The 15580-nt window shown below is 53.5% G+C and overlaps 1 protein-coding gene across 1 annotated transcript in view; it reads right to left on the bottom strand.

Annotated features, from left to right (window-relative positions):
- Positions 1 to 15580, bottom strand: part of LOC144136706 (cell adhesion molecule Dscam2-like) — a 151457-nt gene that overhangs the window by 36021 nt on the left and 99856 nt on the right. The gene's annotated exons all lie outside the window — the stretch shown is intronic.

Below are 15580 nucleotides of genomic sequence, written 5' to 3'. Positions count from 1 at the left end.
CAACGATATATGAGACAGATATTGCGCCATTTCCTTTCCCCAAAAACCAATTATTATTATTATCCACGTTCGCCACCGGAAGGCCAGAGAACATGGCTTCACCTTAAAAGGACAGGAAAGGGCGCCTGCAGCCTACGCGAAACGTTAACCCGCAGGAGATGTCGGGGATGGTACGGGGCCCTAAGCCATCAGCTCCTCGTCAGGGGGCCTCGGAGTGGGAGCGATGGGCTATATCTGCGGCGGGTCGTCTCCCCCACGACGCGTGTGCCTCGGACAGCGAGCATCGACTGGTGCGAAGGTGGACGACGCCACATCGAGGGAGAGCGCTCCACACGGCTCGATCCATCCGCGCGCGCTGTCTCGAGGAGGGGAGGGCGTGACGGCCGATCCCACTTTGTCCGCAGCGGGTCGTACCCACTCCTCGGTCGTGGTGCGGTGACAAGCTGGGGCAATTTTTCTTCGCCGCCATCCGTCACACGCCGGGCGGCTCCTTGTTTCCCTGGCCGCGGCTGGGGGGCCACGCACGCCTTCTCAGTTACGCACCGGGCTGACGCTGCGTCGCTGGCCTCCGAGGGCTCTTGGGCGGTGACGCCTCCTGCAAAAGGGCCGCGACCGTCGTGCGCGCGACACGCAGTGCCTTGGGCACTGCCTGAGGATGCAGTTCTTCATTCCGTTGTCAAAGAGCGGAAGGTCTGCACCGTCTTCGAAGTACACAGAACTGTCGCCACCTGGAGACGGTGTGGGAGGTGCCCTGAAGCGTTGTCATTTCCCGCGAACGGCCGGCAACAAGCGGGTAGTAGTTGAGCCTCGTTATAACGAAGGGGGCCGGCGATTACTTCGTTATAGCCGTAGCTTCGTTATAGCCCGTGCTGACCGAGCTTCCCAAGGGGAATCGCCATTCATTCGTTATAACGAGATGCGACTTGAATGCATGCAGCAACTGCGTAGGAACGGTTATGGCGAAGCAGTGACGATTTTAATTTAATTTTGATATAAACATCTATCGAAGCTTCAAGTAAACGAGCAAGCCGTCCCAATGATAGGCTGAACAGTCAGCGAATTAAGTACGCCGCGTGTACCAGAATATGCAAATTTTAGGTGTCATTAACCTCTCTTTTTGTCAACGATCGCATGAGCATAACCGCATCGGAAATTAAGATTCAACGAAAGCCTGCTGCAGTCTAAAAACCCTTACGACTGTTGCTGCCGTTGAACTGCAGTGGCATTTTATCACGAAGACAGAACTACACACGCTTGAAGCTGAGGAAAAAGAAAAAAATCAAGCAATACCCGCAAATACACCTATATTCCAGCGGAACACCACCCAGGCACTGCCCTTAATTCGACCTCTCTGTCAAGGTCACAGCCTGCTTCTGTCCCCGCCTTCCCGGAGCACGGAGAGGTTGAGAGATTGAACGACCTCTGGCCAGTCTCGACCCAGCCCGCATACAGAGAGGGCCTTTTTCACCGCGCTCCTTGCCAGCCCGTTGCTATGGCTCAATGTCAACAACGCGAGCGCCGCTGCACGGACCGATGGGAGTCGTTGGCAAACACCAAACTGCGCGCAATCCTTTCAAGGTTTATTTGCACCCAGACCTCGTTAAGGTGGAGGAAAACAGGGCGAAAATAATACATATATAACAAGAGCCCAGACTCCGTGCCGCAGCCATACAAGGCGCACAACGGAGACCATTCTATACGCGCACAAACGCTCCACCGTTCCGAGCACTGAATGCAGACGCAGAGCAAACAGACTGTCGCCGAGGATTGCGTCAGAGGCCCGACTCCATCGCCAAAGGGAACCCGTCATCACGAGGCGCCCCCCCCCCCCCCCCCCCCCGCCAAGCTATGGCTGCCGCCGCCAGCGCTCGGCCTAGACGCGGAACAATGACGCCATCCACTTCGTAGCCGCAAAGTGTCCCATGCGGCGACCACAATGAGCTCTAGCCTCAGTCCCACAGACACGACGGCCGCCACCGTGCGCCAAGGCTTCCGATAGCGGCACAGCCGCTGGAAGGTAGGTGTGTATCAGGAGAGAAACGGTGGAGCCCCCCCTTTGTCACGTCTTGCTCAACATCACCGCAAGTGCGTTTGCGGAATAGGGTGCGTACGAATCTGCTCTGCTGCGGGCGCCCCGTGCAATGAGGCCAGTTCCGAGGGAAAGCATCGGGGAACTGCTCGCGGCTGTGGAGCATCGAAGTCGGCCTGAAGATTACAGGGGGGACACGCTGCCCTCATGGGACACCCGGCGCCCAATCCACGTGAGAACAGGGCTGCGGCCGCAACGCAGACGGACGAGTGCGCGCGTTTCGGTACACTGCCTGCGGGCCGAGCTGCAGCTGTGTGCGTGCGCGTGGATGTGCATGTGCTGCAGCGCTGTTCACGTGTCGAACCGTGTGCCACTCATGCGCGTCGCGCCCAAATTTCGCACCGAGCGAGCGAATTCAACGTGAACGCCGCGCGAGGGAGACCAGACGCGCCACAAGTTTGTCAACGCGGGGTCCCCGGAAATGACAGGACGCGGCGGCATGCAATTACCCGACAGTGGTAGCAGCGAGATACTCTGTGATTTTATTCGAGTTCAAGGAAAAGGTTTGAAAGCACTTCTTCTACCGCGCGCGTTCTACTAGCCATAGCAGGAACAAAACTTTCGGCATGGCATACGGTGCCTCAGTAGTCACCGCATTTACGCGTGCAACGTCATCGAGGCCGGCCGGATGCCGTGGGAAACAACAGCGAACACCAATTTGCAGTTCCAGCCCGTGGCAACACGCACCCATATCCTTCCTTCGGTGGATAAGGGGAAGCGGAAATGAGACGAGGCGCCACAGCGCGTTCACCAACAAGAAGCGTGTTCACAGCGTCCAGGGCAAAACAACGTCGACAGAGAAAAAAGAAAACAAAGCGACCCAAAATGCAAGACTTCGAGCGGGCCCTTACAGACGCTTCGTTTCCCGAACGCGTGACGCTGGGAGTTGGCCTCCGGCGACGCCTCAAGCCAGGAAGCCGATCACCGCACGCCTATTAACTCCCCCTTTGTATTATCCCAACGCACCGCACGTAGCATGACGGAACTGGCGTCCGCGATTTCTCAGAGGCTGGCCGCCTCTAATTGCCGCCCATACAATGATTCCTCGAACGGTGCTTTCGTACAGGCTGACGCTGCTGCTGCCCTCCGTTTGGGCTCCACTGGTATAATACACACACATAACGCGGTCGTTTATTTGTCTTAACCACTCGTCACGGCCATCATCATCTGCGCGCACATTGCCAGGTAGTTAAAGAGACGCGACCCCGCTAACAAGAGAGCTAACTGCACGCAGTGTCATCCCGTAGCGGGCCCGTCTCTGCAGCGCATGCGGATAAAACCCGGGATCACGTGTGCGCGATCGACCGCAGTCCGATTTGGGCGTGAGTGCGAGCGTCCAAGGCAACGTGGGAAAAGGCAGCACTCACGCACACTCGTCGGTGAGACTTCGTATATATAAGCCTGTGCGTACATGTGTCTGTGTGCGTCAAAGCCGCAGCGGTCCCGCCTCACACCGAGCGGGAAACGCAACTCGGTCGTTTTATGTCCCACCAGGTGGTGCAGGTCTGTATAGCGTGCATCAACCCGCTCGATCAGCTTCGCGTGCCGCTTTTCTTTCTGGCGCCGACAAACAAATCACCCCCGCCGACCCACTTCGATCTATATTCGCAGCCCCTGAGGCAATGCGTGCGCGCACAGCTGCCCAAGGGTGTACAGGAGGCTGCGTCAAAGGCGCGTATTATGTATTGAAGGAAAAGACGGGCCATCAATCAGAGGCGACCACGAATTGTTAACTGAGTTCCAATGAGGCTGCTCGGACAAGAATACGAAACCCTAGTGGGACATATGTGGGCATATATATGGACATATGTATGCAAGGTGCTTCACTGGCTTCAACAATTATGATAACATGCGAAACATGATATAAAGAAATCAGTCATTATACCATAGTCAATGTGCAACCTCCTGTAAGTTGACGATCCGTACGTATACACAAGCTTCAGCTATCGGAGACAGCTTTTAAAATTACTGCTCCTTGCAGCGTCATCTGTGTAAACTCACCGTTAATAATGTTATGCTACGGTAGAACCACAATAAAGGCGCTGACTTCACTAGTTTATTTTATGTATATGTAGGTAATGTTACGTTACGGTAGAACAACAATAAAAGTGCTCACTTCACTCGTTTATTTTATGTATATGTAGGTACATCGGACAAGCAGCACTGGCTGTATACATACTGACCGATTAGGTTATGTGCGCCCAGATAATGACGGTTATCCGCACAAAACTGGCGCACGGTTCTACAACAGCAAGCTGACATGTTCGTAAGCGCGCCATTACGGTTTCAATCACTGTCATCGTTTAGGAGACGCAATAAGTGCACATACACCCACGACAAAAAGCAGCTGCGCCCCCGGGCCCTATACTCACGATCGAGCCACGCTCACTAATCAAGGGGGTACAAAGCGAGCGTTTAACCAGCCTCGTTCAAAGCGGCTTTCATTCGATACAGCGGCAGGCTATCTGCGAGTACGGCGCCGTGTTGCACAACGCGTCGAAACTGATCCTCGACGTCTAAGAGACGTCCGCGCGCAGACACAAACGTTCTTGCAAAACGCGCAAGCGAGGCAGGTATTAATGGACGGGGCTAAGCAGTCCCGGCGTCGCCGGCGGAGACGCCCACACGGGACAGGTCTGCATGCATACACTCAAGGACACGCACTGATACCGCGTCCCGCGGTTGGCTGTTAACTGCGCTGCACAATGCAATATGCGCGGGCAAAGCCGGCGAACAGGACGTTCTGCGGCGCGCTTTCTTTTTTTTTCATTTTTTCTTAAAGCCCGTTGCGCCGTCGGGAAGCGTGTTATGCGACGGATGCTCTCAAAGAACCGCGCGCGCTCCCCTGGAGACCGGCCGTGGTTATGCATGCAATTCGGCGTGGGCGTTGATGCGACAGTCGCAAAAATTACCGCCACCGTTATTTCTTTCTACCTTCCTTTGTCTTTCTTTTTTCGCCGAACAGCTGCGAGAATTGCTGTTACAAATCTACCACCGTTCCAACTTTTTTTTTCTTTTTTTTAGACTAAGTGATGTGATTGAGAGGTTACAGCCGGATGAAACTCCTCTTTCCTCTTACATCCTTATATCCTCTTTCCGAGGAGCATGTCACATTTTGGTGCAGTCCCCCCAGTGACGAAGCACTTCCAGTAGAGCGGTGCACCAGTCTGCACATCCTTGGAACGCCATTTAAAAGCGGTGCAAAAGCGCTGAGTACTGTATACCAGCGAAGACCGTCTTAACTCGCTGCAAACGAAACGCAACGTATACTTCCCCCCATTTTTTGCTGGCCCTGCAGAATTACTAACCTCCGCTTGTGCACCCCACCGCTATAGCCTACACAGCTGCTGCCCTTACCTGTTTACTAGCACCTAAACCACGCAGCGCTATATTCTTTCTTCAACAGGTGCTGCCCGCACGCTCAGCATAACCAGCCGCTCCTTCCCCCCGCAGAACTTTACGACCAGGGATACCCGTGATTACGCGCTCAAGGTGGCCAGCCCGCGTCCAGCCACGCGACCAGTCGTCTAACCTGTTACATCACAACTGGCGGATCCGGTTGAACGGCGTTATCGCGGCGGCAGCGCGAAAAAGAAACACAAACGACGGGGACGCGGAGTCACCGCGCACGCCGCCGCAAGTGAAGTAAGACGCGTGCTGGGACAGAGTTACGCCCGCCGCCGGAACCTATACCCCGTCCTGCAAGCTAGTGCACTCACGCAACACAGCGTGTATCAGTTCCAGCGCATAACTCCGTCCGAGCCGAACATAAAGTTAAGGCTTTGCTTCGCGCCCGATCGGAGAGCAGAAACCGAGAGAAGCCGAAACGTCCGTCGCCGTCCGATTTCCGCGTCGCCTCCCTTATCAACCCGTTTTTCAGGGGAGGGAGAATCGCGAAAGAAGCCGACGCAGAAAGCAGCGAGGGAGGAGCGGAGACAGACACCGCGATGGCGCGCTCCCCTCCAAATAAATGCGGGCTCCAGAATGAGCGAGCGAGTGTTCTGACCTCGGCCGAAGAGCCTCTGCGATACCGAAACAGCGCTCTCTCCCCTTCGTGCGAGCAACAACTTCTCCCGGGCGTATCGCTATTTAAAATTCGAATCAGAGCGCCGCGCACAAATAAGCGGGCTTCTTCGCCCTCCCCCTCCATCTCGATCTTACGCGCTTGCTGCTGCTGTCGTTGTTGTTGTTGCAGTGGTTGCCGCTCTCTATGTTGGTTTCGCTGTTCCGTCGACAGCTGAAGAAGCGGCAGAGTGCAACAACAAGCAAAACGACGCGCATAAACAAAGCAAGGAAACGGGGCAGAGCCTTCTCCTTCCCCCTCCTCCGGCGACGGGGCATCTATCAGCCTGCCGCCGCGGCTGTCGAGAAGGCCGGGGGGGGGGGGGGGGGGGGGGGACTCGAAGGGAAGGGGGCGTAGCCCGCAGGGGCAGCGCGCGGACCGCACTCGTCTCGCGGAGCGGACGCACGACGTTTCCGGTGAAATGTCTGGGGGCGCTCTTTCGCGAAGTAGTCGAAGTGAACAGAAGTTCCGCGGAAGGTTGTTCGGTCTCCATAAGTGACAACAGGCAACACATAATTTTATATCTGCTTTTTGTCGTTCAGCTCAGGCGGTTTTCACACCACCCTGAGGTGAACCGTGTGGCAGCCGACCAGAAGATTTGGGACCTGATTGCTTTGGTCGTTAGACAACACAATGCTGGAGGTCAGCTCTGCACGCATGCGTTAGGTAATTCAGCATGAATGCCTACACTGGAGAGTAACACTCACTCGATATGCGGCCGCGACTGCACCAAGAAACGGACGTGACTGGACAGGGCAGCGCACGCTCGGCAACTGAAGCCCCATACGACCGCCATAATCCGTATCCTTGTTACGGCCAATATCGGCCCCAAGCTTCAGCAAGCGTTTCGAAAACATGATCGCGCAGCATCGCAAAAAACCGACGCAGCACGCGATAACGGCGGGCGCCCGCGCCGAACATGTAGGGCTAACTCGCCTCCCCACCCCTCAAGCGGGGGTCCCCGAGTTTCTTGAACCGAAGTGGCCGCAAACAGGTTTCCGTAGCGTCGGAGAACGACCGGTGCCCTCGCCACCACCGTCCCGCCTAGAACACCAAGTGGGGAAGGAAACGCAGGCTGGTCGCGGCGGCCAGAAGCAGTGACGACGGCCGCTCCACCAGGGGCCGCTACGCGTCAAAAGGCTACGCATTTGGCTCTGAACCTGTACAATATCTATGGCGCTTAGATGTGACCGCACATGGGTCAGTACTGCATAGGTACCCCTGCATAGGCACCGCCGCATCGGTGCCGTCCCTGCGCCGCCTATGAATTCACGGTACCTTAGCACAGGTGCCGCCTCTGCACCACCTATGAAATGGCGGTTCGCTGCATGGCTACCACCTCCGCGTCGCTCCGGAACTACCGTTATAAGGCCGCATATACACATGGTCTAATTGTCTTACAGCGACTCACGTGATTTTTTTTGGGGGGGGGGGGGGGGGCGAGGGGGGGGGGGTGTACAGTGATACGCGAACTGCCCGAGTACAGTTTGTACGGTCCCAGGTGGTTGAAAGAGGGTAGTTTTCCATTCATTAAGCAACAACATGCAAGGCCAAACATGTGCGACCGCCTCGTACGCGGGCGATGGCTGGTCCGAGGCACGGGCTGATTGTCGTACACGGTTTCCATTACCCTGTAACAGGCACGTATCCAAGGAGGGCCCGCGGCCTCCCACCCACCACCTCCGCTCGGTACAAGAAATTACCTTCAGGCCGTTACCGATAAAAATTCCTACCTACGTGCGAGAACTGCCACCATCGGATAGCAAGAACACTATACGAGAGAGCTATCATACATCGGCGCGAGGACTGCACGCGAAATATTTACGGACGGGCAGGAGAGCACGTTTAATGATAAAAATGCCTCCAAAACGGTTGGCCTGGTTGTCTCGCTATGGTAGGATTTCTTTGGTTGAAGACATGTTTTTCCTTCTTCCCAGATTCGCACTGATGCGGAAAAGCTCAGGCCAGCACCTTTTTCCTGTTTTCGGTTGGAATTTTCAAACCCGAATTTAAGGTTTGGTATTTAGTTTTCTAATTGTACAAACCTTGTCTCTCTTCTTTCATATTAAGCACACTAAACCGTTTTATCTGACAGCAGCGGGAATTCCCCGCACCAAAGACCGGACGTTCCTGTTCCAAGCCAGACCCCTTTGGGAACACGACGCAATGCACGCACGTACGCCACCGCAGCAGAGGAAACCTACGAGGACACCCCAGCATTGCTCATCTTCCACCGCGCCAGTGGAGGCAAGGTGACCGCGCCATTAGGCAATGCGGGGCACGACTGCGGACAGGAAAGATCGCGCAGAGCACAAGACGGCGCCGACGGAGATTCCGATAGCGCGCATCCCCCGTCCAGCCCACCCATGCGGTGCTGGCTGCAATGCAAGTTGTGTGGGTGGCCGCGAAGAGTGCGCTCTTAAATCAAAGGGTTCCTCGATGACTCCGAAGCCTAAATCGAATGGCTCATAGATGCATATCACGGTGCGGTCGCTGTTAAAGGCAGGTGAAATAGCTTGAAATGACCTTGGGCCTGTAGATGGCGCTTTAATCGGGCAACGAAATGCGCACTTAAAAACTTCAGTACGAAGGAAAGATGAGAAAGCAAATACACATGCTTCCTTCTTCTATTTTGTTTTTCTTCTCGCAGTTTGAGTCGATCTGCATGGTTCATGAACGATCACGAACTGATGAGAGATAATGAGGTGCTGACAGGTCACGATCGCACGTAGCGCGTCATTACTGGATGATACAGCGCACGAAAGAGGAGGTGTAATTGGCGAATGATCGGTCCAACAAGCGCGCTCTACAGAATAGGTTCTTAGCATCCAGTCGGTTTTCGCCGTATTTCGCAACCTACCCTCCCACCAAGAAAAGAGAAAGAGAGAGCTATAGAAAGACGGAACATGTTCGACTAAAGATGTTGGGAAACACCGTTTCATGAGGCCAGCGACAGGTAGACAGAAAAATAAAAAAGCAAACAAAAAGACGGAACAGAAATCGAGACAAGAGCAGAGCGCGAATCCTGATAGCACGTTCCGGCCCGGGCCTTTCATTCATCGCCCTGTGCGGGCCGATTTACGCCAGAAAGTAAAAACGGCCAGCAGCAGGAGCGCTGCGCACGGGCCGCGATTTCCCGAAGCAGCTCTCCGGAGCTTCGTAACACCCACCCGCGGATGATGCGCAGTTATCGGGCGTCCGCGGCCACCAACTGCGAGTTCACCCGCGGGGCAGGGCGCGGGAGAGCCGCCATTTTAGTTTCGCCGAGGCTCCGAGAGCGCATCAACGCCATCTCCCGTCATCAGTGGCAGCAAACAAACAGATATATATAGATATACAAAAAAAAAGAAAAGCAACTCGACGCAGGTCGTCGTGTGCAATCGCTAGATGTTGAGTGCGCCGTCGGATGAAGCAAACGCGAGCAGGCCGCGATTAGGGTCATCTGGAGAGGTGGAGCTGCGCCACTCTATAGCCGCGAATCTCTGGGTCCCTGCTTTCTACTACACGTCTGCATATGGGGTGCGGACTTTATGTCGAGCTCGATCATGGTACTCCGCTCTCGCTGGCGACCAGGCCGCGAGTTTTACTGCGGTCAGTGGCGCGAATCGGAAAAATGAAAGAAAGAGTAATGATAAACTGCTGGTGAGCCATCCTATAAGGGCTCACTTACCACCGTAGCGCTCCGGGCAGCTGTCACCGCGCCCGACAGCGTACTCGGACACAAAATACAGTGCAGCGACATTTCTCGTTGAGCAATCATTAAGCGAGCTACTAGTGAGTAGTTGCTTAAAGGTGTCCGCTCGCCGTCCGTGGAGAACGGCTCGCCTATTTCCTATAGCGTGTATAGACTAAATATGCGGACCGCACCCTGCTTTGTTCGCAGGCATGACTTCAAGTCATCAATACCAAAATACTCCAGCCCCTATAGCTGCACTTAAGTTTGGTACACATCAGATGATCTTCCATCTTCCGAGCCAGGCTACTCAAGTGCGTCAAACCAAGCACTCTCATATACTTTGTACGCATCAGCAATATATATATATATATATATATATATATATATATATATATATATATATATATATATATATATATATATATATATATATATATATATATATATATATAATTGAAGACTATTCAGACTAAAATGCAGCTCAAAATTTAGCGTGCCCACGAGAGGTGCTCCAATGGCTGCAACGTTTCTCAAGCACGTTGAGAAAATGAGAGTAAACTTTATTTACTAGCAAATTAAGCTAAAAACATTCCCGGTAGGACTCTTCAGTCGAAGAGCACTGTGGCCTTCCCCTCTAGCCTAGCCCGCTCAGTCAGCTCGAGCTGTTCACGGCTCCCGTGGCCGGAGACGCAACATTATTTCCGCTCAAATTGCACGGAACTAGGAGAGGTTTGTTTTGAACGACAGCTCTCACCGGCACATGACGGATAAAAATACGGTGCTACAGTTGAACCTGCATACAACTAATTCGAAGGTGCCCGGCGATTACTTCGTTATATCCGTAGCTTCGTTATAGCCCGCGTTGACCGAGCTTCCAAGGGGAAATCGTCATTCCTTCGTTATATCCATTACTTCGTTGTAAAACGTTTTGTTATAACGAGGTTCGACTGTATATGTGCATAAACTGCAAGATTAAGTATAATATATAAAAAAGCGTTTGACCTGCCGCTATACCGTTTTCTTTTCTTTTTCGATGATCGAGGCGAGATGCGCAGGCGAGAAAAGTCGTGCGTCGCTCGGCCCAGTTGTCCGTTCCTCCGCCCCCCCCCCCCCCCCCCCTCGCTACTGACAGCCCTCCCCCGCCGCCGTCCCCTCCTCAGATATTATTTGCTCTTCCATTGTGCGGCCGCGCTGTCCGCAGGCGCGCCGTTTCCCGGAACCGCATCTTCCTTTGTGCGCTTGTGCCGCCTGCGTTCTTCTTCTTGTTTCGCCCTCTTTGTTGCGCATGCGCGGCTCTTTCGACGCGCGTGATTGGACGCCCAGTGGGCCGCGAGCGTCACGCACTGGCGGAACGGACGCACCTCGATCGTGTCAATACTGCGGAGTCCCGCCGCCGACGCGCTGAGCGCGCCGACACGACCGCCGGCGAAGCCAATGCGATTTGGCGCCGCGTCTGCGGCACCGTGCAGTGGCTAAAGGCACATTAGAAGCTAGGCAGAAGTGAAAAGACAAAAAGTAGGCTAGTGGGGCTGTGCTATGGTGGCAATTCGGGGAAAGAAAGAAAAAGAAAAACGTGCGATCTCAGAGTGCCACGACAAGCCGTCTAGCGGTTTCAACGTCCGAGTTGCGTATTCGCTGACGCCATCACTGCATGTCGCCACGATTGCACTGGTGAGTTCGTTTGTCTAATCCGCCAGTCTCAACTTCGCTTCCAACACCGTGGCCGCGCGTACTCCTCGGCTTAGTTTGTCGTCCCTTTTCCAGACGCTCGTTCCGTAATTGTTTGCCATAATTACTGTCAAAAGATAGTATACAGGCTAAATCATTTGAAATGTCAGTTGGCCGTCTTCCAAGAAAATCAGACTCAACTCAACGATGTCCACAGAAGGCGAAACGCCAGCACCGCTCAAACAGAGAAACGAGCGTCATTTATTAGTATTTTTTCCGCCATTTCACAGCCTGCAGGCAAGGCGCTGTAACTGAACCTGCATTCCAACCGAGTCCTTGTCCCACATCGTCCGCGAGTCGCACTGCCACCATTTTAGGAAAGCATCAAACATAGTCGAGAATGCACACAGCTGCATTAGAGGGAGGAGGGGGGCATGAGATGTGTTTGTGGCGAAAAAGAAAGTCACTTTGTAAAAGTCCGGCCTAGGGAGATTAAGGCTAAATATGTATATAAAGAAAACAATGAAGACGACCAAAAGCTGGTGCGGGTGGAAAAAAAAAGTAGAGGCAATGGGCGGGTCTAAGCGAGGGAGTTGCAAGCAGAGGCAGACCGCCCAGGCATTATTCTCGAAATATCGAAAGCAAAACAAGGAAGGCACAGCTGCGCGGTAGTAGAGATGGGGCACAGAAGCAAAACGCTTCGGCCATCAAAGTGTACGCAGCCGCAAAAACGGTGCAACGGGCGGTGTCACGGAATTTCAGTAGCCGCGCGCGGGATGACCCCGTTGCGCAGCGACCATCTCACCACCGCCGCCGCCACATACCTACAGCCGATAGCGTAGGCTAACACAAAAACAAGAAAAGCACCCGAAGGAAAAAGCGCGCCAAGCAAAAAGCGCGCCAAGCAAAAAAACGCGCCAAGCAAAAAACGCGCCAAGCAAAAAACGCGCGTGCGCCGCCCACATTTCACGCCGCGCGTGATCGTGATTGGCAATTCCACCGCGCTACGCGCCGACAATGAAGTTTCTCCGCAGTACGACGGCAAACAGTAAACTCGGCTCTTCTGTGGGCTCTCCTTGTCCTGTCCTTCTCCATCTCCACCACGCGCGCATACGCTGTTATTTCACCCCGGATTCGTGAAGCCGGCACGCCCGATCTTCACGTGTGGAATATGTATACGGGGGATTTGGCTGCGGGGGGGATCCAGTCCACGACCCCGTTCTGTTCTTCGGTCATTCGCTGACGTCGTCGGCGCCTTCTTCTCGGTCGGATGAACCGATGCGGAGGGCTTTCGACCAGAACGAACGGCGCCGATGGCGACGACTCATAACGGTGCGTGTACGGGAAGATCGCGACTCGTTTGTTATTTGTTTCTACACTGAACGTCTCGGTCCGCGCATGTTTTTGTTTTTTGTTTTCTTACCCCTCGTGCTACACAGAGACAGTGCGATCGTTAGTCGTGTGTGTGACCGGGGGGCGTGTAGCGAGGCCGGCTGTGTGTATGCGCCAGTGGGTAATGACTTCATCCTTGATGCAGTGTATATACATTATGCGCTATTAGGAAGTCAGAGTAATATGCCCTTTCCCACGAGCCAACGTCGGGGCCATCAGACCACAGTTACGGGTGTGCATAGGGTTGGAACTGCCAAGCGCATGCGATGGGGCAACGTTGCAGTGATCAACGTTGGGACTTCCACGATCTGCGACGAGGAAATCTGGCACGATACGATGACGGAAACAGTACACGAAGTCTCTGGAGAATGGACGCACAGTGCGCAGTTCCAAAAGCGAGGCTTTCTGGCAGATATTTAGTTTCTCAAGCATTTTATTTAAATAATAAATAAATGGCCCACACGTTTGACCTAAGCCGCGCAACGGGGGGTGTCACCGCTACAGGGGGGAAGGGGGCCGGGGAGACTTTAAACGGACGCACAAAAGGAAACGAGAAAAAAAAAAGGGGAACACTTCCGGCCGCGGCGTGTAGCGCGACTGCCAGTTCGAGGAGACGGCTATACCGAGCACGTCGAGCCGTGTGAGGTCACGCAGGGCACGGCGGAAGTTGACACTCTTCGCAAGCCAGAGAGGCGAGCTGAACGCACTCACGTCTGCAGAAAGGCAGCAGAATGAAGCGAACAGAGTAAAAACAAAAATGGTCGAAACCGTTCTTCTCGAAATTATTCCGGAGCCCTCCAGTACGGACCTATTTGTTCCTCTCTTCTTTCACTCCCTCCTTTATCCCTTCCCTTACGGCGCGGTTCAGGTGTCCAACGATATATGAGACAGATACTACGCCATTTCCTTTCCACCAAAAACCAATTAATATTAATATTAAAAAAAACCGTTCTCTTAAAAAGCACACGGAAGCGAATAGGGCGAGATTCGAAAGCGAGGCAAAACAGAGAAGAAGAAAAAGTTCTTGGGGGCACTTGCCCGAGAGTTACAAAAAGAGTATGAATCTTATAACTTAAGTGAATGTCACATATGGACTCACATTTGTTTGCAACAGTGAAGGTGAAAACTTCCAAACCGGCATACCGCGATGACGCAGAAATGGAATCGGTACAGTCCATTTTGCCCCAATAATAATTACACGCTAGGAAGCGATCTGCAGTCGTTGTTCTCAGTCCTGTCCATTCTACTGCGATGCTGGGAACATGAATCGTTCGCAAAATCTCTAAGCTGTCTATACAATCGCAATAAAACCGATTAGTTCCAGCAGAATGTGCTTCATCGCGGATTCGGGCAGGCCGCTTTCGGAGTGCCCTGAAAGGGGGAAAGAGAAAAGGGGTGGGTGCTACACTGCTAAAATCTTAAACCAAATGTTGTCTCTGGTGACGCACGGACAAGAGTCACGGGTCAAATGTGTAGCGACTGCGCGCTAAGCCAGGTCTAAAGCAAAAACTAACCACCACAGTTAAGACCTCCCAAACACACAACACAACGAACTTTACTGAAGCTGTCCGTGCACCAGGCTTATCTCTGCTTCTCCCGGATTCCCAAGTCTTTCTAGACCCCTGCTAAGGTCTTCGAAGCATATATACGTCAGTAAGGTTCTCAGTTCAGCTGTTTATGTCGTCATTCGCGCTTCCGTATGAAGACGATATCCTAGCTGATATTGTAGTGGCACTGAGGGCAAACAGAAGACAGCCTGCATCAATACGGTACCGCGTTCTAATCACAAAGAGGCAACTCGCACCGAAAACGGAGCTTTCGTACGCTATAAAAGTAAAAAAAAAAACAAACGAAATACAGGTGTCGCCACCACCGGCCGATTTCGCAAGTAAAATGCGTACGCCGACACCGATTTTTTTGGGAAGCGTGGATCCCAGAGGCTACGCTATACCGCCATTTACTTCAAAACAGTCGCAATCTGTACTTTTCGGCAATGACGTCACGAGTTTGAACAGACTGGCGGGAACATTTTAAAATCCTAATTTATCGGCAAAAAAAAACTCGTCTTTCGCTGCAGTACGAACGTCAGCATAGTCAGAAAGAGCCAAGGAGGTAATTTTTGTTGTGAATGACATTTGTATGGCGTTGTCCTCAGTGTATCAGACAGGGACAGGATATGTGAAGCGGCAAAAAATCCCATGGCCCGTGCAGTCGATTCCCGCACAAAGTAAATGCATCAGGAAGCGGCAGTGCATCGGGTAGGCGCATAAGATTAATCAACGTGCGAGGATAGGATGCCCCCAGCTGGGGTTAATTGGAGGTCGTTGGGAGAGGACTTTTCTGGCATGATCAAGTTGACGGCGATGACGTGCTACCGTATCAGCAGCAGTGCGTTCTCGACTGGCCACACACAGTGTCCCGGTAGCGATACATCAAAAGCTGATCGCAGAACCAGACGTGCCAGCGCAACCAGCCGTCCACGTTTCACTGCGCACGCACCGAACACTGCGCGGAGTTCGGACGCCAAAACTAAGAAGGCAAAGGCGCAGCAGCTAAGGTCCGCTCGCTGCTCCACCGGCGGCGTGTAGCTACGGCAAAACGCCTCTCTGCGCACACACGCAGAGTCCGCAGCGACGTGACTCCAGCCGTTTCATAAATATGCATCGGCCGGCGCGGCAGAACGCCCAGACCA

Source organism: Amblyomma americanum, chromosome 6 (assembly GCF_052857255.1).
Source record: "Amblyomma americanum isolate KBUSLIRL-KWMA chromosome 6, ASM5285725v1, whole genome shotgun sequence".
Classification (NCBI taxonomy): Eukaryota; Metazoa; Arthropoda; class Arachnida; order Ixodida; family Ixodidae; genus Amblyomma; species Amblyomma americanum.
Note: the sequence above shows the minus strand (reverse complement) of the source record. Positions and strands in the feature narration are given on the sequence as shown.